This window comes from Spermophilus citellus (genome assembly GCF_964194105.1).
Source record: "Spermophilus citellus genome assembly, chromosome: 5".
Lineage (NCBI taxonomy): Eukaryota > Metazoa > Chordata > Mammalia > Rodentia > Sciuridae > Spermophilus > Spermophilus citellus.
The window spans coordinates 62456783-62482554 of NC_138186.1; the positions used below are offsets into that span (position 1 = coordinate 62456783).

Consider the following 25772-nt stretch of genomic DNA (forward strand, 5'->3'; position numbering starts at 1 on the left):
ATCAATGTCCACCCCTCTATCAGATTTAAAGTATTTATCTTGTATGAGAAATAATCCTAGGGCTGCTACTAACTGTTTACACCATGCTGAGCACAGCGTGCCAGGTCCATATAGATCCCGGGAAGTCTCCCAGGGAGGAGCCACCAATATCGCATTTCAGAACCCAGAGCTGCCACCTCCTGCCTGTGGTGGGGGTTCACTCCAGGTTCAATGCCCCTGCGAGTCTCATACCTGCAGAATACCCTCCTGGCCTGCTGACCTTCACAATTGCACTGTTGGGCATGCGGCACTTGTGTTCTTGCTCAAATCTATTGTTAGCAAAATCCAGCAGGTCCTACAGTATGACATAAAAATCCAGCAGGTCCTACAGTATGACATAAAAATCCAGCAGGTCCTACAGTATGACGCAGAAATCCAGCAGGTCCTATAGTATGATATAGAAAACTGTAAAGCTAACTTCCCAGTAACGTGTAATCTAGATGCCAAGTACCTTCTCATTTTTTCCTTCCAGATCTGCCTGCGGTGCTTGTCCCCTCAAAACATCCTTCACATGACAGTATGGTGAGCAAGACGACATTTAACTGAGTATGAATATAGGGACAGTAGGGGTTTACATCACACCATAGGAAACAGCTTAACTCTTTGTTCAGCAGGCCTCTTCTTCCAAGACATGCATGCATTGATTTCATCACCAAATATGTATTGAACATTTATACACCAGATGCTGTTCTAAGATCTGGGGATGAGTAGTAACTCAGTAGCTGTCCCCCAGGAGGGTGCTGGCTGGCCTCAGTTAACCCTCCAGGTGCACATCTGCCCTTCTCAGCCCTGCTCAGTGCCCCAAGAGGCCAACCCTGCATCCTGAAGCACCTTGTTCTCTGGGAGGGCAATGGGAGAGTGGAGAGTGGGAGATCCCAGCAGGAGATTGCAGGGTGGAAGAAAAGGGGAGCCAGGTATCCACACCTCTGCTCTTCAGTCAGACTGCAGTTTGGGCAGTGGCTGTGTTCCTCCTCCCACAGCCACAGACCTGGCCAGATTCCTCTGATACTATCTTCCTCCCCAGGATTTTTGCCCCTTTGTGCCTGAGGAGAGGAGATCTCTGGGGGCAGCTCCCCATGCTACTGGCCCTCTGTTGACTAACTACCCACTCTCTTCTGTTAATCTTGAAGAGTGTCTCTTCTTTTCTTCCAGGACCTTGACTGATAGAGTAATGTAGGCAATAAACAAATTTGTTGCATATCAAATGAGCAAAAATGCTATAAAAAAATAAAGCAGGGCCAGTGCAATAGGGTGTGTGTGTGTTGGTACAGGTGACATTGAGCGCCCTTTCTTCCATATCATTGCAAGTCCCCCTTCTGACCCTTAAATACAGCTACCCATCATTGGGTTTTCTACCTGCTATTGAGTTTTCTGCTGGATCCTCAGTTTTTCTTATCTTCGAACAGAGCAGTTCAGGCCACCTAAGTGCCTCTCTTCTAACGTGCTCCTCAGTGCCCCAAGCAATGTGCCCTCCAGTAGTTACCGCTCTAGTTCCAAGACAATATTAAGAGTATCAATAATGAGAAATGTTTTCTATCATGAGTTGTTTATGAATAAACACAATTTGCAGTTTCATTTTGTGTGTTTGGGAAACGTGCACTCTTTAATCCTGGAAACGAGTTCCCAGGCTGGCCCTGCACAGGCTTTGTTGGCAGAATGAGGATGTTCCAGTACCCTCTAAAGCATTCCTCACTCTTTCCCTTCCCATTTGCTGGCCTCACAGCCATCATTTCCAGTCTCCTAAGCAGAGAATCACAGCCAAGTGAGAAGGCTGCCTCCCACCTTGCTCTCACTCTTGACAAATGCTGCTGACTTGGCACATCTATTTCTGTTTTTTCTTGCTCTATCATCTAGGAAGGCAATGACAATAACAAGCTTAGGGTTGCTTTCAAAAAGGAAATTGAGGTTCTGGTGGTTGAGGCCCCTGCAGGTGAGAAGTTCTCTAAGCAACTGATGACATCTCCAAGCCCATCTCCTCTTCCCACCCTATGAAGGACCATTGTGGTGGGAGGGGATCAGCATCTTGGACTGGATCTCAGTAAATCTCCTGGGCAGGCTACTTAATAGGCCTTCAGGAAATCTGTTGACCAGAATCTCCAGGCCCTTTCTGTGACCTTCTCCCCATGTTTCAAGGTGGAGTCCCAGAATCTTCACCATTAACAAGCTCTCCAGTTGACTCCTGTGCAAACAACGCTCTGAAACACACTTCTCTGGAGATCTGCTCCAATACGTCACAGGGAGCCCTCCCCTCTCTCCAAATTTGCTTTATTTTCCCATTCTTTAAATTTTTACTGATTATATCAAAGCAACAGACCTGGGGACTTATCCTTCCTTTAATTAGTGACCCTCTTCTACCTGCTGGAGTGAGAATTTGCTTTCACAGCGTTGTTGAGAGGCCAGCCTCAGGTATCTGGAAACAGAGCAGATCTGGCTGGAGCTAGGTGGAAACCAGGTGGGCTGACAGGTGTGGAGGGGAGCGAGGGTGCTGGCTTGGGAGGATTGTCGGGAGTCATGCAGAAACAGCAAGTAAATAGACCATCAAATTGGTGCATCTGAGTTACTTCAACTAAAATTCCAGAGTGAAAATTAAACCAATGAGGGGAAAGAGCAAGGTAATGAAAGTGTATTGTTTCTCAGCCTCAACGAAAGTAGTTTTCCATTTATTTCCTTTTTTATACAATCATGGTTAATTCGAATTATTTTTAGTAACTTCCCTTTGAACTCATTGTTTCAAAACTCAGAAGTGACTTTCAGTAAGGGTTGAATTTTGTTTGTGAGGAGATGGAATAGGGAGCACCATCTAATTGCACTGGTAAACTAAAGGTGACAAATTGTGTAGGAAATCTTCAAACTTACATTTAGCCTCTTCCTTCTATATGAAATAGAGGTGGTGAATGGAATTATATCCACCTTGGATGAATGAGGATTTCTAGGTGCTTCTGGACATTTGGAATGGTGTTTGCAGGTTAATACTCTTTAGTTCAGGCTGCAGAGCTGATTATGAAATTTCACAAGAAATTTTCTCTTGTAACTTGCTGTTTCTATCAGATCCTGTGGGCTTCACCCTGATTCTTCACTTATTTATGTTAATGATGACTAATTCTGCCACTTATTTTTCACATAACTCTTTTCCTCTGAATGTTGAATGTGAGTGATTTCATTTGTGATCGTGATATTAGAGAAGGTGGTTGTTTTTTGGTTTTTGTTTTGGTAAACAAAGAGAAAATAATCACACAGGATCCCTTCTTCCCCACCCATCTGTCCAGTTGAGTTTGGATTTCCCAGCTTCTTCCTGCCTTATCTTTCAAGGAGGAAATAACAGCCCTTAGGATATATTTAGGTCTTCCCCAGCTGACCACACTCAGAGACACAGATCTCCCATTTCCACGTTTGTGGCCCATTCCATAGAGACTCAGATTCAGACTGTTCTAGAATGTAGAGAAACGTGCTCCAAAGCCACAGATCTGAGGCCTCCAAAAGAGCAAATGCTTGGCTCAAGTGTTTGTTCTGGGCAACAAGTGGCTTCCTGCTTAGCAAACTCCAGTTTCAGAGGACTAATTTTTTAAATTCCAAAGAACCCTACAAGTTACAATATTCTGACCTGGGACAAGACCAAATTGAACAAGAATTGTCAGAAATATTTGGCTTGGATTTTCTTAAACCTCAAAAATGTTAGTAAGAGAAGCATTGACAGCAAAGAAGATAAGAGATTTAGTAATTTTTTTTCTGGATATTTCAAATTTTAGTGAGACTGAAGAATTGCCCACATAATTTTGGTTCAGTCCCTAGATTTGCCCTCCAAGGTTCTGCTAAGTGTGAACTTTCAACAAGTACCCTTAGCACCACCTGGAAATTTGTTAGAAATGCAAATCCCACCCAAGACCTCTCCAAATCCAAAATGCAGGTAGTGGGCTCCAGGAACCAGCATTTTGACCCTCTCTGGATGGTTCTGATGTATCTGAAAGTTCAATAACCTCTGAGATGCAGCATGATTCTTTTTATCATAGTGGTTCTCACTTTGAAAACAAAATACTGATCTCTAGTCCCTAGGCCTAGCTCTGCTGGATCAATAGCTCTGGAATCACTTAGAGAAATACTGGCAGGTAGACAAGCTCTTGGCTTAGAACAGGGGGCCTCACTCCTCCCCCCCAACACACACACACACACACACACACACACACACACACACACACAAATTGTCTTCAGCTAAAACCTTTAATAATTACAGTTTCTGTATCCACAGCCAGCTTTGCCTCTTCCCACTCCTTTTCTCCCCCCAGCTTTTTTGAGATAAAACTGACAAATAAAAATTGTTTACGTTTATGTTGCCCAACGTGATGTTTTGGTATATGTAGGCCTCCTGAAACAGCCACCACAATCAGGCTAAGTGCTGCTCTTGCCTCATCACACCCTCCCCTCTCCAGACCTCCCAAGAGTCCCACAGTCACTGTATTCTCTAGGTCCCTGCCTAGAACTGTCTACTCTCTCCATTCATATGTCTTAACTCCCACTGTCCTTCACAGCCCAATTCAAGGTCATTCCCTGAAAGAAGTCTCTTCTGACTCTAGTCCTGTGTACACACTTACGCAGTCCCTCTGATAGAGCACTTCCTGAACTGCCTTCTAAGGATCTATTTATGGGCTCTTCTGCTGTCCCCTGACACCACTATCCTTCCAGGATTTTGTTTGTCTTCTGTCATTGGCCTGGTCCCTAGTATAGTGGGAGCACAGAGGAGGCCAATGCTTATTGCCAATGTATCACATGACTAGAGGTGCTAGAAGAGATAAGAGCATGGGGGCATGGTACCACATTTCTGGGGTTAAAGTCCTAGTTGTACCATATGTTAGCTGTGAAAGTTTGGGTAAATTACTTACTCTCTCTGTTTCTCAGTTTTCTTGTCTGTAAAATGGACATTAGAGGTGCAGTTATATTAAATGAGGTAATCTGAATTAAGTGCTGAGAGCAGATCCTGGTGAGTATTAGGGCCTCATTGTTAGTGACAAAAGAACCCAAAAGTCCTAAGAAGCTTTTTAAAAAGCCTTCACACAGGGAATTTTTAAATTCTATTCTCTCTAAATATGTGTGTGTATGACTGTGTGTGAATGTGTGTGTGTGTTTCTTTATCTCTCCAAATCAGCTTATTTTCTCTCTAAACTTCCAGTGTTTCTTTCTCCTTCTCCTGATTCAGTTCCCTACAAGTCCCCCACTAAGATTGCACGTTTGTGACCACTATGTGTCACCAGTGTGAATCTGTGTCTGTGTGTATGTGTGTACCTGCATGTTTACATGTTGTGGTGTGGCAGTTCAGTTTTGAGATAAAAAAATAACTAGGATATATTAGCAAAATATGGAAATAATTATTAATCAGTTCCTTAATTGGAGGTATGCTTCTTTGAAGGCTAACCCAGTGCAATAAATGAAGCTCATACAATACTGAAATTTGTAGTTTATGAGATGATTTACTTGATATGGGTTATGAATAAAAAAAAGCATTCAGATTGTAAGTTACATTAATTTACATTAGACATAAAATTTAAGCATATAAGCAATGGGCAGAAATACCTGATAAAATAAGTAAGGAGAAATTACAGACAACAAATGGGAAAAGTAGATAATTTTGTAGAAAGTTACTAATTTCTGTTACAAGCAGCCCAGGTTCAATCGCTAGTCACATGTCAGGTTATGTTAGCAATTTGGTTGTACATTTTTATTTTAAAAACTCCCATTCTTTTTACCCATAAATTCATTCATATTCCTGAATGTCCTATTTGCTACTTGGACAAATGTTTTTGAGAACTACTTTGTGTGGAACTCTGTCTTAATACTTTAAGAAATAAATAAATAAATAAATAAGGTTGATGCTGGTTGGAAAGTATGGATTCTGCAGGACTTCTGTCCCTCTTGGTGCCAACCCACCTCCCACCAACATACAGTTCCTAATTTAGTAGGTCCAGGGAGCTTGGGAATCTGCATCTTGAGCAAAACTCAGATAAGTTCATCTACTTCCAGTCTCTAGACCACCCCTGGACAAACCATGCTTTGCATTACCAATATCACCTTTGTCATTTGCATTCTCTTATATTAATATTCTACAGACATTATTATAAAAACCCCAAATAGAGATTTCAAAGAAATTAGGCTTTTCTAAAATTAGCAGGGCACATGCTTGTTTTATTTTTCTCATAGCCAAAAGGAGATGTAAGCATCCCACCCATCACCCAGAGTTGGATGAGTCTCTGCCCTGCCCTCTAACACCCCTCTCTGCACCTCAGGCTCCTGGGAAGGAGGAAGTTGGATGGATTTTTGACTGCCTCAGTGCTCAACTGTCACCACAGTTCTCCTTCAGAAAAAGCAGCAATCTGTGTTTCGGAAGAAGATAGGACAAGTCTGCAAGGTGCAGCTCTTGAAAACCTATGCAACGTCACCATCCACGGTGAAGCAGCAGCCTTAACATAATGTTATTTCTGTTACTTCAGGGCACCACACTTAAGGTACATGAATAAATGTACAGTACCATTCATGACACATTCATAGATTCTCCCTGAGCGGATATTGAAATACAGCATGAGTGGGGTGCAGTGGCATATGCCTGTAATCCCAGTGGCTCAGGAGGCTGAGGCAGGAGGATCGTGAGTTCAAAGCCAACCTCAGCAAAGGCGAGGTGCTAAGCAACTGACTGAGACCCTGTCTCTAAATAAAATACAAAACAGGGCTGGGGATGTGGCTCCGTGGTTGAGTTCCCCTGAGTTCAATCCCTGGTACCGCCGCCCCCCTCAAAAAAAAAGAAAGAAAGACAGCATGAAATCCAAGCTGTTGTTCATTTCTTGCTTTTAAACAAGGATTAAAAACTCAGATAATAAGTGTTCAGAATTGTGATTCTGATGTTCATAAAAGGTAAGACTTCGTTAGTAGTCTTAACAGGAATAATTTAAATATTACATTAAAATTAGTTGCTAATGCAACCATCCAGAAACAGTACAAGATGTTATTTTGTTAGGATTAAGTCATTTGTGAAACGACACATTTGCATTCCTAATGATCAAACATTTAATGAAAACCTAACATGCCAGGTATAATGCCAGGGACTAGGAATAAAGACATGAATCTGATGGCACTCTGTTCTTGGAAAGAAGCACCTGAGAACTTGACCTGAGGTTTGAACCAAAAGCACTGGAAGGAAGGTAAGGGGAAAGTGCCACAAGGCACCTAGAACAGAGGCCAGTTCTGCCCAGAGATGGGGAGATGTGTCAAAAAGAAGCCGGTGACATTTAAAATAGGCTTTGGAGAATAGTTAACCTGACAGAGAAGGGAAAAAAGAAAATTTTAGGCAGAGGAATGTACTTCAGCAGGGCCACAGTGAGATGGAGAAGAGAAGCTGGTCCAGGTCAAGTTCATCAGGGAGTTGAAGGGAAAGCAGAGGGAAAGGAACCTGCACAGAAAACCAAGAAGTCACAGCCAAAGGAGAAGAAAGAAGGCTAGAAAGAAGTCTGTGGCATCCCAGGAGACAGTGACAAGACCAGGGGACTTAGTAGTCAATGGTGACAGATGCTGTTGATAATGAACTGGGATGGATTTGAGGGCATAATGATCAGAGAGAATCTTGACACGGGTGGTCACTAAGGTACACCCAGGATCAGGGGTACAGAATGGAGTGAATAGTTGGTGATGAGATGAAGACACGAACATGCACGATTCAAGAATTCTGTGAGGGGAAAGGCAGGTGGAAGAGCAGCTAAAGAGGAACATGGGATGGGAAGAGCAGCTTCTATTATCTTAAGATGTGAAGCACCTAAGCATAATTCTATGTCAACAAAAGGGGATATACTTAAGCCACTGGGAGGGAAGGAGTGGCTGAGGGTGAAGTTCTGGATGTTTAATTTGGGGCAGGAGAGGACGACCAAAAGATGAGTGCTGAGGCTGAAACTAGCATGACATTGGTGTGACAAGGCCAAAGAGTTCCTTCAAGATAGCAAATCCCTCTCCTAAGAGCAAGGTGTGGATGTGTGGGTGTGCATTTGGGCACTATCCTGTGCTGGTACTTGGAGGGTTGGGGACAGTGTAGACACCATGAAAATGTCCCTGGAGATAATCGAAGACTCCCAGGATAGATAAGGGATCATTTCTCTTTTCTAATCCTTCCTGTCCTTAACCCACACAATTTCCTGGCTTCTTTGCACCCTCTTAATGCACAAAAGTTTGTATCTGGATATATGTATTATTATATCATAGGCTCTGGAATTTTTCTGGAGGTAGGGCTTCTGCATTCCCTCAGTGCTTAGTAACATTTAGGCTCAATAAAAAATTCTTGGTTGATTGATAGATATTCCAACTCATTGTGTCCCTGTTTTAGCCAATAAGCAAACGCTAAAGGGGAAAAGCAACTATAATACTATAAGGGTCCTGCCTTGGAAATAGGGAACTGAAATTGAGTCAGCATTTGTAGTAGGAATGCAGATTGTGGCAAAGAAGGTAGATGTTTTATCTGGTCTGATCAATGAGTAAGTGCATGTTATCACACTGAGTGAAAAACTTTTTAAATGAAATGTTTATTCCTTATTTCCTATTTCCTCTGTGCACACGCTCACACACACAGACATACACAGGTACCTGCACGCCTGCAGATGCACACACACGACTGAATTCCAAAAATCATTTGCTTCTTAGCCAGCTGGCAGTGTAATTTTTCTGTGATGGAGTTGTAAGAGCCCAGAACAAGAGAAAGGGTTAAGTAAGGATCTCTAGTAATGCCTCAACATGTTCTTTGAGGAATAACAAAGAGAGGAAGCACAGCCTTTGTGGAAGGAAATTCCCAGGCCTCACTTTGGACATTCTCAAACTGCCCCGTGAACCCCTGAGGGGTGTCTGATAATAAACACTTGCAAACAAAACAATCCATAAAGGCATTTTTACTAAGATGCTTGCATTCTCATCAAAGGGTTAGAAAATGCTTTCCTGCATCTGGAATCCTGGAGGTGGCCTGGACTTCCACCTGCTGGCAAAGCCCAACAATCCTTCCCTGATGGCATCTGTAGTTGCAGGTCTCCCTTGCTCCTTGAACCTTTGATTGTGCAGGAGCTGGAGAGGGAGCTGCTGGAATGCAGACTGCAGACTCAACATGGGTCAGGGCAGACCTGAGACCCTCTGCATCTCCCTGAGAGCCCAAGACACATCCTGGCACATTGCAACTTTGAATAACAAAGCAGTGACTTTCCTTGGGAGTGGAGAGAGCTTGACAAAGACATGAAGTCTCTGCCAGTTCTTTTACTGCAGTAGCAAAAAAGAAATAAACAAAAACTGGAAGTGTAATGCTAAATATTTTAACAGAGATTTCTTGCCAGGAACTTACAGCATATTAGTACCAAATTACAAAACCTTAAGTCCAGTCCAGTTTGGATTTGATTACTTGTAGCATTGTACCTTATACATTCCAAAACTATTATGATAGGAAATCTGTTTTACCCATTTTGTAGATGAGTAAATAAAAAATCAGTAAATGACCTACAATAATAGCAAAATTCTGGGTAATTCAGGGATCTGATAATTGCTCTTACAAAGAACAAGTGTGTGTGTGTGTGTGTGTGTGTGTGTGTGTGTGCATTTAATTTATTGGAGCTGTGTTTGCTTTTATGACTTTTGTTTTTACTGTGCGTGCTTTTATGACTTTTATTTAAAACTGCTTTGTTAATTGCAATCCAACTCAGCATCCTCAAATGGTGTTCCTGTTTCAGGAGTATATAAGAATCCACTTCATAGCACCAGGGTTAGATACTTGACTACAAATAGAAAGCAGAGCCTTTGTTTTTAAATTGCCATCACTAGTTTCTGAGATATTTTTAATGAAATAATCATCCATGTATACTCATTTGCATCTGCCCAGAATCGAGACTTCTATCTTGACCACCCCACACCCCCCATAGATGCACTCAGAATCACAGGGACTAAGGGGATGACAGGTCCCAGATTTCACTCTAGGCGGGGTTGACATGAGCCTCCACTCTGGCCTCCTTCTGCCCTTTGTACTGCAACAATGGGCGGAAACACAGCCTTGTTAGAGGAAATTCCCAGGGCCATGCTTTGGACATGAGACAGTTGCTTTGCTATGCTGGGTAGGCTGATGTGCATCTAAAAATAAACACACTGGTCTGCAAGGGTTTCTGTGATTTTTGTCCTGCACAGTTGATTATATTTCAAAGAGATTGTTTTAATATTGTTGTTTTTAAGAAAGAAAGCCTAGGTAAACTGAGAGAATAAAATAAATCAAGGTTTTGTTTCGATTTGACAAACAGTGGCATTTGCTGATACCCACTTCTGCTTGGTACTTCTGAAAATGTACCAAAACACAGCAATTTTCCATCAAATAGAAATGTCTTTGCAGCACAAGGAGTAACCCACAATCAAGTTGGAGAGTAACCCAAGAAGAGTGGTTTGGAATGAACTTTTCCCTCCTCATTGTTCTAATTTCTGTTTCTCTTTTTCCTGGAAGTCCAACCTACCTCATTGTTGTTACAAGGATCTTATTTTAAAATCACTGCAGCAGAAAAGTAGGACTAACTAGCGGAAAGTCACCCGCTCCCCCCACTCTAGCTTGGTGAAGTTTTTTTTTTTTTTTTCCCCCTTTATTTGATGGCTTGGGCTAAGGCACTGACATCAGGAGACTCTGGGTAGCGGGAAAAGACCTTTGAGGTCATCGGCCAGACCACACCCAGCACAGACATTGCTTGGGAACACCCCGGTCTCTGGTCTTCCAGGGTGATGGAACTTTGCCCGGGACAGGACGTTCATCATGCCACAAGGCAGCATTCCTGGTTCTAGAGCATTCTGATGGTGGGTAAATCCTTACACACATTCCACTGAAATCTGTTACCCTATCATTTCCATTCATTGATCTGGTGGCCTTGTCTTTTCCCACTCAAAGCCACCTTTAAATATTTGAAAGCAGCCTTCATGTGCTGCAAGACTTACTTTTTCCTTCAAATGTCCCCTGAATGTTCTTGCAAGTATTCTTTCTGCAGGTGATATTTGTTCTCATTTTCATCATCTTGGTGAGCCTCCTCTCTTAAGATCTATTTCTTGAAGTAATGCATTATGCAGTTTCACTAACCAGTCTTATCTACACTTTGAGTGCTATGTATTAGCAAATATTTCCAGAAACAAAAACTAAGAGGTAGTGAGTACAATTGCTTACTTAAGGAAGTAGCCAATGGGGAATTTAAAACTAAGTCTGCCTCTTTCTAATCTACCATGTGCCTCTGGTTAAAAGAAAAATTTTGAGCTGATGGTTGCCAAGTTTGGTCTCAGATACAGTCTGAGATCTGTTGCACTCCTCTAAATGTCCCCTCCATGCCAGTTAACGTCTCTTTTGTTGCTACAACGTGTGCTCATTAATAGAGATTAATGGGAATTTGAACAATTAGGAAATGACCAGCAAGCAAGTGCTGCTGAATAACCACATTGCAACCCAATGTGGTCATGCAGAAAGTATGGAGGTAACAAGATGGATACGCAGCAGGAAGTAAGAAAGAAAAATTCTAGATGTCCAGGAGGTATTTCATCTGGAAGCTTCAGAAGATGGAGGCGTGAGGAAAGAGTTGAAGAGAGCCAAAGTAGTCACTGGAGACTACCTAAGCTGTTCATTTCTGCCTAGGCCTGCAGGTTGGACCTGGAGAACAAATAGCAAGTGTTGGTCTCCCAGCAATCTATGCACCCTATAGGAGCACAAGGTTTGGGGCAAATGATACTATGCTCTGCCCCAACCTTTGATTCCAGGCAAAGTCTGGCTAATACACAAATCCTTAGGAAAAAAAGAGGAAAATCCCACATGTAGTCAAAAAGGGAGCCCTGTGCTACCATGAGGATCAACATAATAGGACTGGTTCTGTGTCTACAGGCTTCCACATTTTCCTACACCACTAGGTAAAGCCAATTCCTTTCTTTCTGTCTGCTTTCCAAAAGCAGAGGCTGCTTAAGGATGGTACTGCCTCCCCATTCAGCTTCCCCACTTCAAGACCCCAAATTAATAGCTAGGAGATTCCTCTATGTCACAGGACATGCTCCTGAGGAATCATTGTCACACTGTGCTCTGGGGAAATGTACTAAAGGACAACATTAATATCTAAAGCTGAGCACATGGGCATAGTAATGAAATAACTTCCCTGAGACTCTTTGCTGCTCTGATGCAGAGAACTGCAGAGAATTGTCTTTATATTATCATGTGGCATGAAAGCAGAGGTTCCCTAGAAAAGCAGAGTTTCTGCTCTGTGCACTCCATGAAGTCAAGGGCTTTCCCCTGTAGCTCTGTCTTGTTTGCTACTTGAAAAAAAAATCAATGTTTGGAAAAGTTTGTGGATTCACCTACAGTCACCTGGCAAGAGAGTTGTAGGTACCGGAGCAAACTCAGAGCCCCAGAGCACAGCTCAACTTTTTCCTACTTTGCTTCTGATGTCTTTACTTGGATGCATCAACACTTATTAGAGGGCAGGCTTCTTTGGGTTTTCATTAAGGAAAAGCAGGGTAGAGGATGATAAAATGTCTTCCACATGGGGAGTTGCATGGAGCAGGAACCACATCTGTGTCATTTGCTGTCACAATCCTAGCACATAGGAATCTGCCTAGCATGTGCAAAGTGCACAATATTTATTTGCTGAAAAGCTAATCCCTGACTTGGAGTGGTGAAAAAAGGGAACACTGATGGGAAATCACCCAAAGAGAGAGAGAGGTTACCCACAAAAACACAGAGAAATAGATTCTAAAAGGTGTGGCACATCACAGGTACTCAAAATATTTGGTGGATAAATAATCTGACAAAGCCTCAGAGAAAAAGAGTGAGAGCAAATGTTATAGGGATCTGGAAGCTCCTGGAAACACATAGATCTCGTTCTGATAATCAATTCAGTTTCTTCAGGTAAGGTACACATTCGTTCATTCATTCATGAATTCAACCAACATTGACTGAGCACAAGCTATGTGCCAGGCATTGTGTAAAGTGGCACAGATTCTGAAATAAGAGACCAATAACTCCTCGAGGAAGAGAATAAATACAGAAACTGTCATTTAATGTGCTAAGGGCTATGACAGAAGTATTTTACCAAGTGCCACAAAATCACAGACCTGGAGGGTGCTCAGCAGGCAGTGGATAAAGGGTAATGAGGGTACAAATCAGGCTATAATGGGTAATTGGGTGGAGAAGATAAATGAATGGAGGTATCCAGGCAGGGAGAACAGCATGCCCAGACATGGGTAGGCAGTAGAGCGCTCCCTTGCTGGGAAAATGGAAGCATTCAGTACAGTTGAAGATTCAGGGGGTGAGAACTGACACTGGCAGAACTGAAGAAACAGACCTTGAAAGTCTCATCTACCCTCCCTCAAGTCAGTGCTTGATCACCCAGGAATCTGGGTAAAATGCACATTCTGTAAGTCTGGGGACAGCAAGCTCCCAAGCAACACATGAAGCAGTGGGTCCCCTGACTACAGGTTAGGTACGTGTCTGTAAGCAATGGAGTACAATGAAATATTTCACTGAGAAAAGTGACAAGATCTAAACTGCATTTTCCCAAGAACTCCGTAGGACATGGAAAACGGACCGCAGGGTAGGTGTAATTGGTTGATATTCTATGAGGTCCATATAAAATATTTCTCCCAGAGGAAAAGCTGGTTATGAGGATAAAATGAAATAAAAATAAAATCATAAAGCCATTCCCCCCCAAATCCAAAACAATACGTAGTGTTATTGGAATATGTGTTGACCTTTCTCTAGGTCTCAGCTAACACATCGCCTCCAACAAACAGTTGCCAAAAAAAGAGCAGCCAGATAAAGGATGGGTACTATCTTTGCAATCAATTAACACAATAGAATAAATAAAATCAGATTTCTCAGCCATTACTTGATACACGTTGTCACTACTTATAACGAATTTCAGGAAACCTTGAGGAGAACAACTATTTCATAGAAAATTGTGGAAAATAATGTCCACCATATCCCTAACAAAGTGCTTTTATTTTATTTATAACTCATAGGTACCCCCAATGGGAAACACCTTTTTTAAATTTCTATTACCAAACTCTCTTTCAATTTTAATACATCTTTAACTAAAAAGCTCAGAAATTAATTTAAAAAATCATAGTGGGATTCTATATTATTAAAAAAGGAGTTGGCAAACTTTTACCCCTTTTGTAGAAAGCAAAATTACAGTTCCTAATGATATTTTTCCCTCTAAAGAAAGTAAAAATTGGCTTCTCTTTGTACTATGTTGGTTGATATTCTTTACCCAAAGATGTACAGATCCAAAAAACCCAAATTTCATCTCCTTTTCACTCTTTTCCCTCACATTCACACAAATCAGCAAATCTCCACAGGATACATAGCTTGAAAACGCAAAGCCAACTGAAAGGGCTACATTGGATATTCACAACTAGCTCAGAGCAGCTTGATTCACATTCAACAAGACAAAATAAAAAATTGTGCAGGTGCCTACCTTTCTCTTCTGGGCTTTTTAGGCTTTTGAAATGCAGTCCTGTACTGGAGATCTTCCCCAAACCCTTTAGTTGAGGTGAAACTTAAGAGCGCCCCATTCAATCACACAACCAGAGAAGGATGTAGACCAGGCTTCAGATACTCAGGGCTTGCAGGATTCCAGACCTCAGAGAGCAGAGGTGAACTGCCTTCTGCTCTCTGCTGCAGGAAAGAGCAAGGAGACGCAGTGTGGCTGGAGGTGGGGGCGGAGGCTGGAAGAAGGGAAGTAATATGGAGACTGTAATAAATAAGAGATCCTCTCCACATGACTTCCTGTATTTGGTGCCTCATGCCTCTCTCTAGGCTCCCTAGAGGAAATAAGAAATTTAAACTTGTTCTTTGACCACTGCAAAGAAGAGAATAAACATGTTGAGAACCATGAAAATGAGAATAAGCAGGGGGAACAGGCGGGGAGCTGACGGCCAGCTAGCTTTACCTTTCCCCAAGTGCTTTCTTCCTGAAGTTTCTCCAAGTGTTTAACTCTGCAAAAGTCAAGAATGCCATCATCCTCTTCCACAGAACTGAAGCGTATTCTGGCCATGGTCCAGATGTGGTTTTACAGAGCAGCTGGTAAGAGGCAGGTGAGAATAGGCTGAAGAAATCAGCTCCCCCATGCCTCAGAAGAGACCCTCTCTGCTCTATCTTTGGGAAGTCTAGACATGCTGTTCCTAATCTTGGGGAAAAAAAAAACATATTTCTGAGGCCATTTTACTCTAGGGTTTAAAGAATTATTGGATGGCTACTATTCACAGATTGTTGGAAGTAGAACCCTCTACATAATTTGTAGGACTTTGTATAAAATGAATATGCAAGATCCCTCATTCAGAAATTCAAAATTGCAAGATGGAACAACAGGGCATTAAACAAAGTGTGGGGCCCTGCTGAGCACATATCTCTGCAACTGTACAGAGTGTGTGTCCATGAAGCCAGTCATGGGCACAGGAAGAAGAGGGGACCCTGGGGTGCATTGACTTTAACAGGCTGAGTTGTCAAGTGACCTGGACTATCTCCTTTTTGGTCTGAGGGGTAATGATCAATATACTTGGAGACTGGTGCAAAGTGGTGGGGGTGGGTTGGGAGTGCTGAGCTATGGCATAGACTGCAAATGTATCACTGACTTAAAAGCACAGCAGTTGGTCCTTGTCAATGACTCACCTCCAGTCTATGGTCCTCCCAGCAGTCAGGGTAATCTCTGTCAAGAGCAGTCTTCATGAGTAAGAGTTCCATGCTTAGAATCTCCTATTAGCTGAAGGATAAAAACCAAATACTTTAACAAGACATGAGACAACCTTTCCTACTTCACCTCAAGGTACCGCTCCACCTGTCCTTTCTTCAATCCCCTTCACAGTCCCTCCTTCCCTATTTATGAAAGAAGAATGTTCCCTAACCCCAGCACTCAGTCCTTTGACTCTTACATCTTCCAGAATGCATTTTCTGATTTCTGGGCCCCTTTAGCATTCTTCCCTAACAAATCATACTTATCTCTCTCATCCCACTCAAAGCCAGGAAGCCTGTTTGTCCCTCTGCCTCACGGGCTGTCACTCCATGAGGTCTTGGACTGAATCTGTTTCAGTGTTATAGCCGCAGACCCAAGGCCCAGAAGTGTTTGATTTGTGTAAATTCAGGCTTAGTAGGAGGAACATTGTTAATTACAGTCACCTATGAACTTTAGAGAAAAGAAAAAAAAATAGGAAAACACACGTTTGTTGTTAGGGTTTTATAGCTTAAGCTCTGGCTGACAAAGCACAGCAACTTCACAGGGGACATTGTTTTAATATTTGCTAAGATGCCGCCATTTGTCACTTGCTGTACATTACTTTTCTCATGTAAACTGTTAAGAGTAGGTGATGGGCTCGGTTCAGAAAATGAAGCCTCAGGCATGCCCACAAGAAAGAGCACTGACGTTAGTAAGGGTGAAGGAAATGTCAAATTGTTGGAGGTGAGAAGACAGGGAGAAAGAAGGGAATATCAAATGGAAGAGTGAAAAGGGAAGAGGAAAGAATAGGGGTAGAAGAAGGGGAAGGGGAATAAAGGCAGGAGAGGCAGGAAGAAACACAGGGTGGGCAAAGGTTAGAGAAGAATGAGGTAGTGGGGAGGGGGAAAAGCAGCATGGATGGCCAGAATTTCACCTAGAAGCCCTGACCAAGGCAGGCTCAGCAGTTTCTGATGGACTCTCTGCACCTGTCTCAGCTCCCAGTGAATTAAAGTGCAGAAGGGGGTCTCAGGGCATATCACAGTGCTGCTGTTACAACACAGAAATTTGCATCTGCATTTTGCTTGAACCTTAAAACATAATTAAAGCCACAGCATCATTTTTCATTTCTCAGTTTTTGAACACTTCTATAACAGGGTGCCATTAGAAATTCCCAGCAGATGTTCTGATTTCTTCTCTTGGTTCCCGTGAATCAAGTGTTCATTTTTTGTGTTCATAAAGGCTGTACATGGCTGAGAAGCTACACTTGAGTCTGCCCGATTGAAGTACCAGAACCATAATAGAGACCCATGTGCACCTCTATAATCAAATATGTGTAACTCCGAATATTTTGTTTTGTGAACAGAACTGAGGTTTAATAATACATACATCTATAATAAAACAGACATATTTATTAAATCAGTTGTTTGAATTTTCTTCATGATGTCTATGGGTATTACTTCTATTGGAAATGGAAATGTCAGGCTTTGAAATGGAAATAAACAACTGATTATCCTGTCCACAGGGTCTAGCAGACCCTTTGATGGAAGCTGAATCTATAGGAGTGTATGCCTTTAATTATCTTTGTCTATTTTATAATCCTCAAAGATGCAGAAAATAACAGTTATACAAATTATTATTTTCCATAGAAATGCAAATCAATTTTGTTTGGTAGAGATATAAATGACTTTCAGTCTTTATAAATTATTATTCCAAACATTATATTTTAGTGCATTAAAAGAAGTTATCTACTTTTGCATCTATTAGCAGGTTCCTAGTTGTCTGTGTATAAAGTATAAATATGTTTTCTCTTTTGACATTTGCTTTTGGAGGAGTTTTAACATCATACACTCCCTTTATTAATTCATGAGTTAGATAAACTCTCTGTTGCATGCTTATTTCATATTTGTACCAGTTATGATTTCATCTTCTTAAAAGTGATCTTCTTACACAAGGCAGGTGATATACAACACTGATAGCCAGTTGTTTCAGGAATTTGAAATGACAGAATAATTTTATTAAATTTGATTAATTGGGGGCTGGGGATGTGGCTCAAGCGGTAGCGCGCTCGTCTGGCATGCGTGTGGCCTGGGTTCGATCCTCAGCACCACATACAAATAAAGATGTATCTGCCGAAAACTAAAAAATAAATATTAAAAATTAAAAAAAAATTTGATTAATTGTCTGTGTTCCCTGAGTAATTAAAATAAAAACCAAATAAAATAAACATGTTGATGATCAAAGTAAATGATGGGAGGACAAGACTGCCAGATAGAGGTGCCCAGCACTCACCTTGTCCTCTCTAAAGAGGAATCAAAGTAACAGGTGTATAGCATTTCAAGGTGGGGGACTGTGGCAGAACACTGCAGATCAGCAAGAGGATAATCAAAACTTGTGAGACTCAGACACCTGGAATAATAGCACAGAAAGAAAAACCCTGTCTACACAGCTGGGGGAAAGGAGTCTCCCTTTGTCAGGGGTAAGGATCAAAGAGAGAGAGTCCCCAGAAAATTGTCAGTACAGATGTTGGCAATAGTAGTTAATGTAAAGTCCAAGTTCACGAAGACTTGCAGCCCAATTAGATGAGTAACCTGAAATCTACACAGTAGCCCTGCTTTGGAAAAGGCTCTCTCAGGGAACCTGCAGGTTGCTGTGGCCAGGAGTCATCTTGAGCAGGAAGACTGGATGGCTTCACTGCTAAGTTTCACCAAATATTTAAAGGTCAACAAATGCTAGTTCTTCTGGAACTATTTCATAGAATTTAAAGGAAGGAAACCCTCCTAAGCTCATTCTATAAGGTCAGTATTACCCGGTTGCCAAAATAACACAAAGACACAATTAAAAAAAAAAGAAAGAAAGAAAACTATAGACCAATATCTCTAATGAATACAGATGCAAAAATTTTAAACAAACCAGTAGCAAGGACAGGTTCAGTGGTGCACACCTGTAATCCTAGTGACTTGGGGGGTTGAGGCAGGAGTATGTGAAGTTCAAAGCCAGCCTCAGCAATTTAGCAAAGCTCTAAGCAACTTAGCAAGACCTTGTCACAAAATATAACCTAAAATGGGCTGGGGATGAAGCTCAGTAGTTGAGTGCCCCTGGACTCAATCAATCTCTGGTACAAAAAAAAAAAAAAAAAAAAAAAAAATTCACCATTGATTTCATCCCAGGTACGCAAGCCTGGTCCAAAATATGCAAATCAATTAATGTCAACATCATATCAACAGAGTGAAGGATAAAAATCATGCAATCATCTTAATGAATGCAAAAAAGCACTTAATAAAGTTCAGCATCTCTTCATGATAAAATCCCTGAACAAACTATGCATAGAAGGATCATACCTCAACATAATAAAGGTTATATTTGACAAACCTACAGCCAACGTCACAATGAATGGGGAAAAACTGAAAGCATTTCCTCTGCTATCAAGAATAAGACAAATGTGTCCAATCTCATTGCTTATTCAATATAGTATTAGAAATTTTATCCAGAGCAATCAGACAAGAAACATGAATAATAGGTATACAAATAGGTCCTCTTTGCAAATGATAAAGTTTTATATATATTATATATAAAATATATATTTTGTGTGTGTATATATATTTTTTTTCCTAAAGACTACTCCTAAAGGCTATGAATACAGTAAAGTAACAGGATACAAATTCAATATACAAAAATAAATACCTTTTTTATATGCCAATAATAAATTTGCTGAAAAAGAAATCATAAAAGAAATCTCATTTACAATAGATAAAATAAAATAAAATACCTAGGAATAAACTTATCTAAAGAAGTGAAAGACTTCTAGAATGAAAACTACAAAAAGTTACAAAAGAAATCAAAGAAGGAACTGAGGGAATCGCTCAATGATAGAGTATGTGCTTAATAAGCACAACGCCCTGGCTCTAAAAAAAAAAAAAAAAAAAAAAAAAAGCAGAAAGAAAGAAAAAATTAAAGAAGTCACAAAATTATTGAAAGACTTCTCATGTTCATAAATTGGAAGAATTAATATTGTTAAAATTCCCATCATACCCAAGGCAATCTCTATCAAAATATCAGTGGCATTCTTCACAGAACTAGGAAAAACCCTACAATTTATGTGGAATCCCAAAATTCTTTTGGAATTATTTTTTAAAAAATAATTTTTTTCAATACACTGAATAAAAGCAGAAGCAAGAGAATCATAATCTTTGGGACAGGAGTCCACCATGTTTTTCCTTACTAGCAAAGCAATAACACTTCTTTTACCTTTTTCTCAAAACCATGTCCTTGTTATTAAATTGGCATCAGGAACAAAGACACAGCTCTTGGCAGGCAACAATTTGGCACCCCAGATGGGACCTGAGAGAAGCCCCCACTCCAGCTTTCTTGGGAAGGCCTGACTCCCCAAGGAACCCCACTTCCGTGCTGAGGATTCATGGTGCCATCAAACTTGTTGAGAGCCAGCTTCAGGATAGTTAGGACACACATGAGTTTGCCTTGTGTCAAACCAGAGGAGCTATTCCTATGAGTAAAGGGAGGGACCATCCCAGCAGCTGCCTGCTTCAGGGAACTCCATGCCTTCTCTCTCTGAATGATACAGAGTGCTCCATCATGGTCTACTTTGATAAAAAGGAAACTGAACTCAGTAAAGTTGTGACACCCTTGGCCATTTGGTAAGTCCCCCAATATTTACACGGCAATCCTTGATTCCACAATCTGGTTTCTCTTTATGGGAACATCTGGTCCCTCTTTAAGGGGACATCTGTAGAGCCATTGGTGTAGGAGTCATGGTTAAGTGGTACTCGAGAACCTAGGGATCCTTCTGATCTGCTCTAGGTACTCATCTGTATGTTGGCCTTGGGTTTGGGAATTCCCTCTGGTTGTCTGTATGTGTTTTTGTTTTGTTTGTATCTGTTACTGCCCCTTGGCTAATACTGCATTGATCCTATAGGCAGTCTCTTGAGAAAGATCTTGGCTGGTCAATTTAAAGGTTCTCATCTGTTAGCCATGGTTTTGAGGATCCTCTCAGGTTGTCTTTCTCTGTATTTTTTGTTGTACAATTTTGCAATTGGAGTTGTTCTGTCAGAGGAAAATTAAGTTGAAGAGCCATTTATAGGGATAAGCCTGTGTGAGATAATGTTTCACAGTAATTATCTGGCTTCTGAATAGCTTTCTGGATTATTATCTTGCAGTTGGAGTTGGTCTGTCAAAGATAAAGAAAGCGGAATGTGCAGGTCTGTCTGTTTTAAAGGCTCCCATGTGTTGGCCCTGGTTTCACTGATCCTCTCTCATCTGTGTTTTGTATCAGTTACTGGCCCTTTAAGACATGGACCATGTTGTGTTGATCTGACAGGTAGTCTCTTGAGCAGGGAGATTTGACTAAATGAGTGGCCCATAGTTATAAGCCCATCAGACAGAAGGTTGGTTTACTTTAACACAATCTGGCCTTTGGATGATTTTTCTGGATGATTATATAATCTTGACATTGAAATTGGTCTGTCAGGGGTAAAGTATCTGAAAGAGATTCTGTACAGACATTTATGCCATTGCATGAGAAGGGGTCTAAACTGTCAGGAAGTCAAAGGTGCCAAGAGGCAGTGCCTCTGGTGTTCAAGGACAGCAGGACACCAGAAGAAAGGGTTAAAAATATTTAAATCTTTTAAACCCAGTGCTGGCACTCCCAGCACTGTTTCTCAGCCTGGCCCCAGGCAGCAGCAGATCATCTCACTGTGGTCAACAACACTAGCCTTAAAATTAAAAAAAAAAAAAATCTCAGAAAAGCTACTTGGGCTGTAGAAAAATGGCCAAAGAGAAACTGGCCTCTGCCCTGCCTTCTAGCTCCTTTTGCCCATGAAGGGTGGAGGCAGCTGGCCACAAGCATGTGACAGTAAGGTTCCAAAATTGTCAGTTTATGACCTGGGAACAGAAATAGTCTACCCTTTTAAGATCTTACAGGAGACCCCATTTGTCCAGTGGGTATTCATCACTGGGGCAAAGCAAATTTTTGCTATCACAGTATCCCACCATTGTGTCAGACATAGAAAGATCCACACTGTCATTTGAAGTCTTGTCTTATATTTGTTTGTTATGACTAAGTCAATTTCTGATCATTAACACTGTTTCCTAAATGTTTAAGAGATTTAAAGCTATTCTTTGATTTTTATTAATCCATGAAGACCTGTGATTTTTATTGTAACTGTACACTCTGGATTCTAAATTTGAAATACTTTAAAAGTTAAACTTAGATAAATGTAAAGCTTAGTAGAGTACTTTGTCAAGGTGATGTTCTCCAAACTAAAATTACCTGTAGTAAAAGTCTTGGATCTATGTCAAAATAAAAAATTTGGTTGGTATTTATTCATGTCACTTGATGTTTTAAGGATGGATAAAGTAACCTTTTGTCAACCAGTTATATATAAATTTTGTGTTATTGTTTCCACTGGAATTGGGATTTAAATGCCTTTTTGGCCAATAATAAGGAAATCTTATTATATAGGTGACATGGTAAACATGGAAGAATTCTGCTACTTTTCCACCAAAAAAAAAAGTTAAAATCTTTCTTAGCTTTTCTTCGGTTCTTGTTTCAGACGTAAAGTTGTATTGTATTACTTGTGAAAAGCCCCACATTACCTGATATAAGGCTCTGCCTCCCAGTTTACTCCATGCTAGAATGTCTCCAATGGTCATTGAGGAGACCTTGGCCTTTCACTTTCTTGATCTCCTCAATGACAATGACATTCATCCCATATGAATGTCAATCATCATATGTTGTTCCAAAATGGCACCAGCTGAGACTGCAGTACTTTCAAAATAGGTGATTAAGTTCAAATTGGGGATGGAAGTGGGAACACCCACTTCCCTTCCCTTCCTCACTTCCATGGGACTCTGGCTTCACTGAGGCCCCACTTCTTCTGCACCTCCTCTTTAGCCTTCCAACTCTTTCAGCCTACTCCTACCTTCCCTCTCACCCAGACACCATGGATAGATGTTTAAACCCTCTCGCCAACTTTGCGTCACATCTTTCTTTCTTGATATTCCAGCAAACTCTGATCCTAGGGAGTCCATGAAGCTATCTTCTCTGCTCTTTCTATGACTTATGGGAAAGATCACCAAAGAGTATTGAAGAGGTTAAAAATGTTACTGAAGAGCAAGCCACTGCTCGGTTCTCATAGTTACTTGGCACAGATTTCCAGGGCTCAGTAGCTAGCCCTTGAGCTCTGACCCCTCGTTAATCCTTAATCCCTTTGCTTGAAAATGTGTTCATATCATTTATTCCAAAAATTTCAACAATAAATCTTCCTTGACTCTTCCTACCCTTGGATTACCATTCTGTCTTTTCCCTTTCATTTGCCTCCAAAACTTCTCAAAATCCCAATTCATAATCACTTGTTCTTCTCCTCTCCAAATGTCTCCCTAGGCCATCCTCTTTTGAGTCACCAAGGACTTTGCGCAAACAGGAGCTTTTTTTCATATTTCATCTTGAAGCTTTTAACATGTAAAGCAATTCTTCTTTGAAACTCTTTTCTGGTCTTAGCATTATATCACCTGGAGTCTCTACCTTTTACCCATCTTCTTCCTCCCCACTGGACACTTCTTCATTCCTCTTTAAATGAGAGTGTATCCTAAAGTACATCCCTTGTTGTGGTTTTGGTAACACCATTCAGTTAGTCAGCCAGGTTCAAATCAGTGGTGCATTAGTTTTAATTCCTTCGTTTTCCTAGCCCCACATCCTTTCCCCTGGTCCAGGTTGGATTCCAGGTCCTGCTGATCCTCACTTGGACAGCTCTTTCCCATGTGCCTCAGTACTTACATCTCCACTGCTGTCACTCCATGCCTTCATTTTCCTCTTCCTGCCTGAACTACTGGAAATTCTCTTCAGTCTTTTCTGCTCTTAGACTCCCATCCTTCCTGCCATCTAACAACACTCTGCTGTCAGTTTAATTTCCATAAAGCACTGCTATGTTTGTGACACTCTCCTTGCAAATCCTACCATGATGCCTAAGCTGCACATGTCCACTGCCTACCAAGAGGCTTTACTCCTTGGGTTGTCATTTTTAACCATCCCAGCCTATGCCCAGTCCACCTTTCCAGAGTTACTGATCTTTGGTGCTTAGCCTTGACTCTGAATTGCCTTCGATCCTTCCAACAAGCCTTTCCTTTCCTCTTCTGCAAGGAGCTGACCTTCCAGTTGAAGTTGGCCATTAGAGTCTCAATGCCCAGCCCAAAGTTCAATTCCTCCACAAACCATTTTCCAGTAAATGATGCTGGAAGAAATCTCTCCCCACCACTATATATCTACATCACATATTGTCTATATCACTTTGGTAGCCTTTCCCTGTCTTATATACTATCTATGACTTAATTATAAAATATAATATCAAAAATTCATGGGGAGGGCAGGGTGGTGCACACTTGTAATCCCAGCTGCTAGGGAGGTGGAAGCAGGAGGATTGTGAGTTCAAAGCCAGTTTCAGCAAAAGCAAAGTGCTAGGCAACTCAAACCCTGTCTCTGAATAAAATACAAAATAGGGTTGGGGATGTGACTCAGTGGTTGAGTGCCCCGATTCAAACCCTGGTACCCCCTTCCCCCCAAAAAATTGAATTCACCCAACAGGCAACTCTATGAATGCTCACAGACTTTCCATTAGTATAGAAAAATAAATGCCTGGAGTTCCTATCCCTTGTATTGGGCAAAACATCTGAGCCTAGTCTTCCCACCCTCCATTCCTCTGGGATTTTCCAACAGGGGACAATGAGAGTGTCCCGTTCTCCTGAGCCATCCTCAGTGGGCCCACAGAACTAGCACAGAATGATTCATCAGCACTGATCTTGGCTCCTGCAGCTGAGTCTACATTCTCCATCTCCCCAAAGCTCCATTAGCAAAGGTCATTGAGTAGAACAGATTTACTGAAGGTCTGAGAAAAGAAAAAAGGGTCATTATATCACAGTCCAGAAAACCACTTAAGTGAGTCATTGGATGTCCTTGTCCTAAAGTCCCTATACCCCAACTCCATAGGGAAATTTTCAGGCCAGTGTTCTCAAGCTTCCATCAACATGGTGCCTCCTAGGCTCCTCTTCCTGTCCAGAGCCTCCTGACATCTTCCTCCTTCTCCCTCTTTTCTGGGTCCCATTCTCTCACTACTATGTAAATTGTGGTTTTCTCACTTCATGATGCACAGCAGTTCAGCCCTTGTCTTGTTTTGCTTCCACCCATGTAAATGCCCAGGGAATTTCAGCCTTCACATCAGAATGACCCAATTGAGTATCTTATAAAATAAGTATCCATCTTTGTGCTACTTCCTTAGAAGGCTATAATACTTTTATCAGTTTAAATAGCAAAATCTTATTTTCTTCCTGAGCTTGTGCACATCTTAACTTCCTCGTATATGTATGTCTTATTATTCACATTATATTTTAATCCTCGGTACTACATCTTAACCAGTGTTGTAGACTTCTTTATTTCAGACACTTGTTGAATAAACTTATTGATCAGAGAGAGGATGATAAAAGGCATGAGGACAATAGGTATTTGGGATGGATAAGGACAAAGGAGGACTGATTTCTATCGATGCTTGGGAAAACATAAGAAGCTTCATATTTCATAATTGCAGGGGACCCAAATCTCAGAGATGGGAGGTAGGGAAATGCATAGATTTGATACTTGGTAAGGTCTTAAAGATTTGTCCTGTTTCCAGAATGTACTACTTCTTTGAGTCTAGGTTACTGTTACTACTAAATGTGTCCTGTAAATATGGAATATTTTAGGAAACAACATGTTGTATTTTCCCCCAACCCCTTTTTCTATGGAATGAGAAGCGTAGGCCAAGTTAACTGCCTTCATGGTCTCTGCCCTTGGGTTGAACCCACTTCCTCTGGTTTATCATTGTTGAAATGATCCAAAGGCTGATATTTCAGTCCATTCCCAGGGGATGACTTCCATCTCTCTCTGCCTCAATGAATCATCCTTTCTTCTCACAGAAACAGTACTTTCCCCAGCTACTAATTCTTCAGATAGGCAGTAATTTATAAAAATGTGATCTTTATTTCTCT

General features: G+C 41.2%; 1 protein-coding gene across 1 annotated transcript in view; it reads right to left on the reverse strand.

Moving 5' to 3' along the window:
- The window catches only part of ADGRF5 (adhesion G protein-coupled receptor F5), a 90451-nt gene extending 75688 nt beyond the window's left edge, over positions 1-14763 (reverse strand). Inside the window, 1 exon segment of the mRNA XM_081296033.1 lies at positions 14511-14763. The gene's annotated coding sequence lies outside the window, so the exon portion shown is untranslated.
- Positions 14764-25772: the final 11009 nt, after the last annotated feature.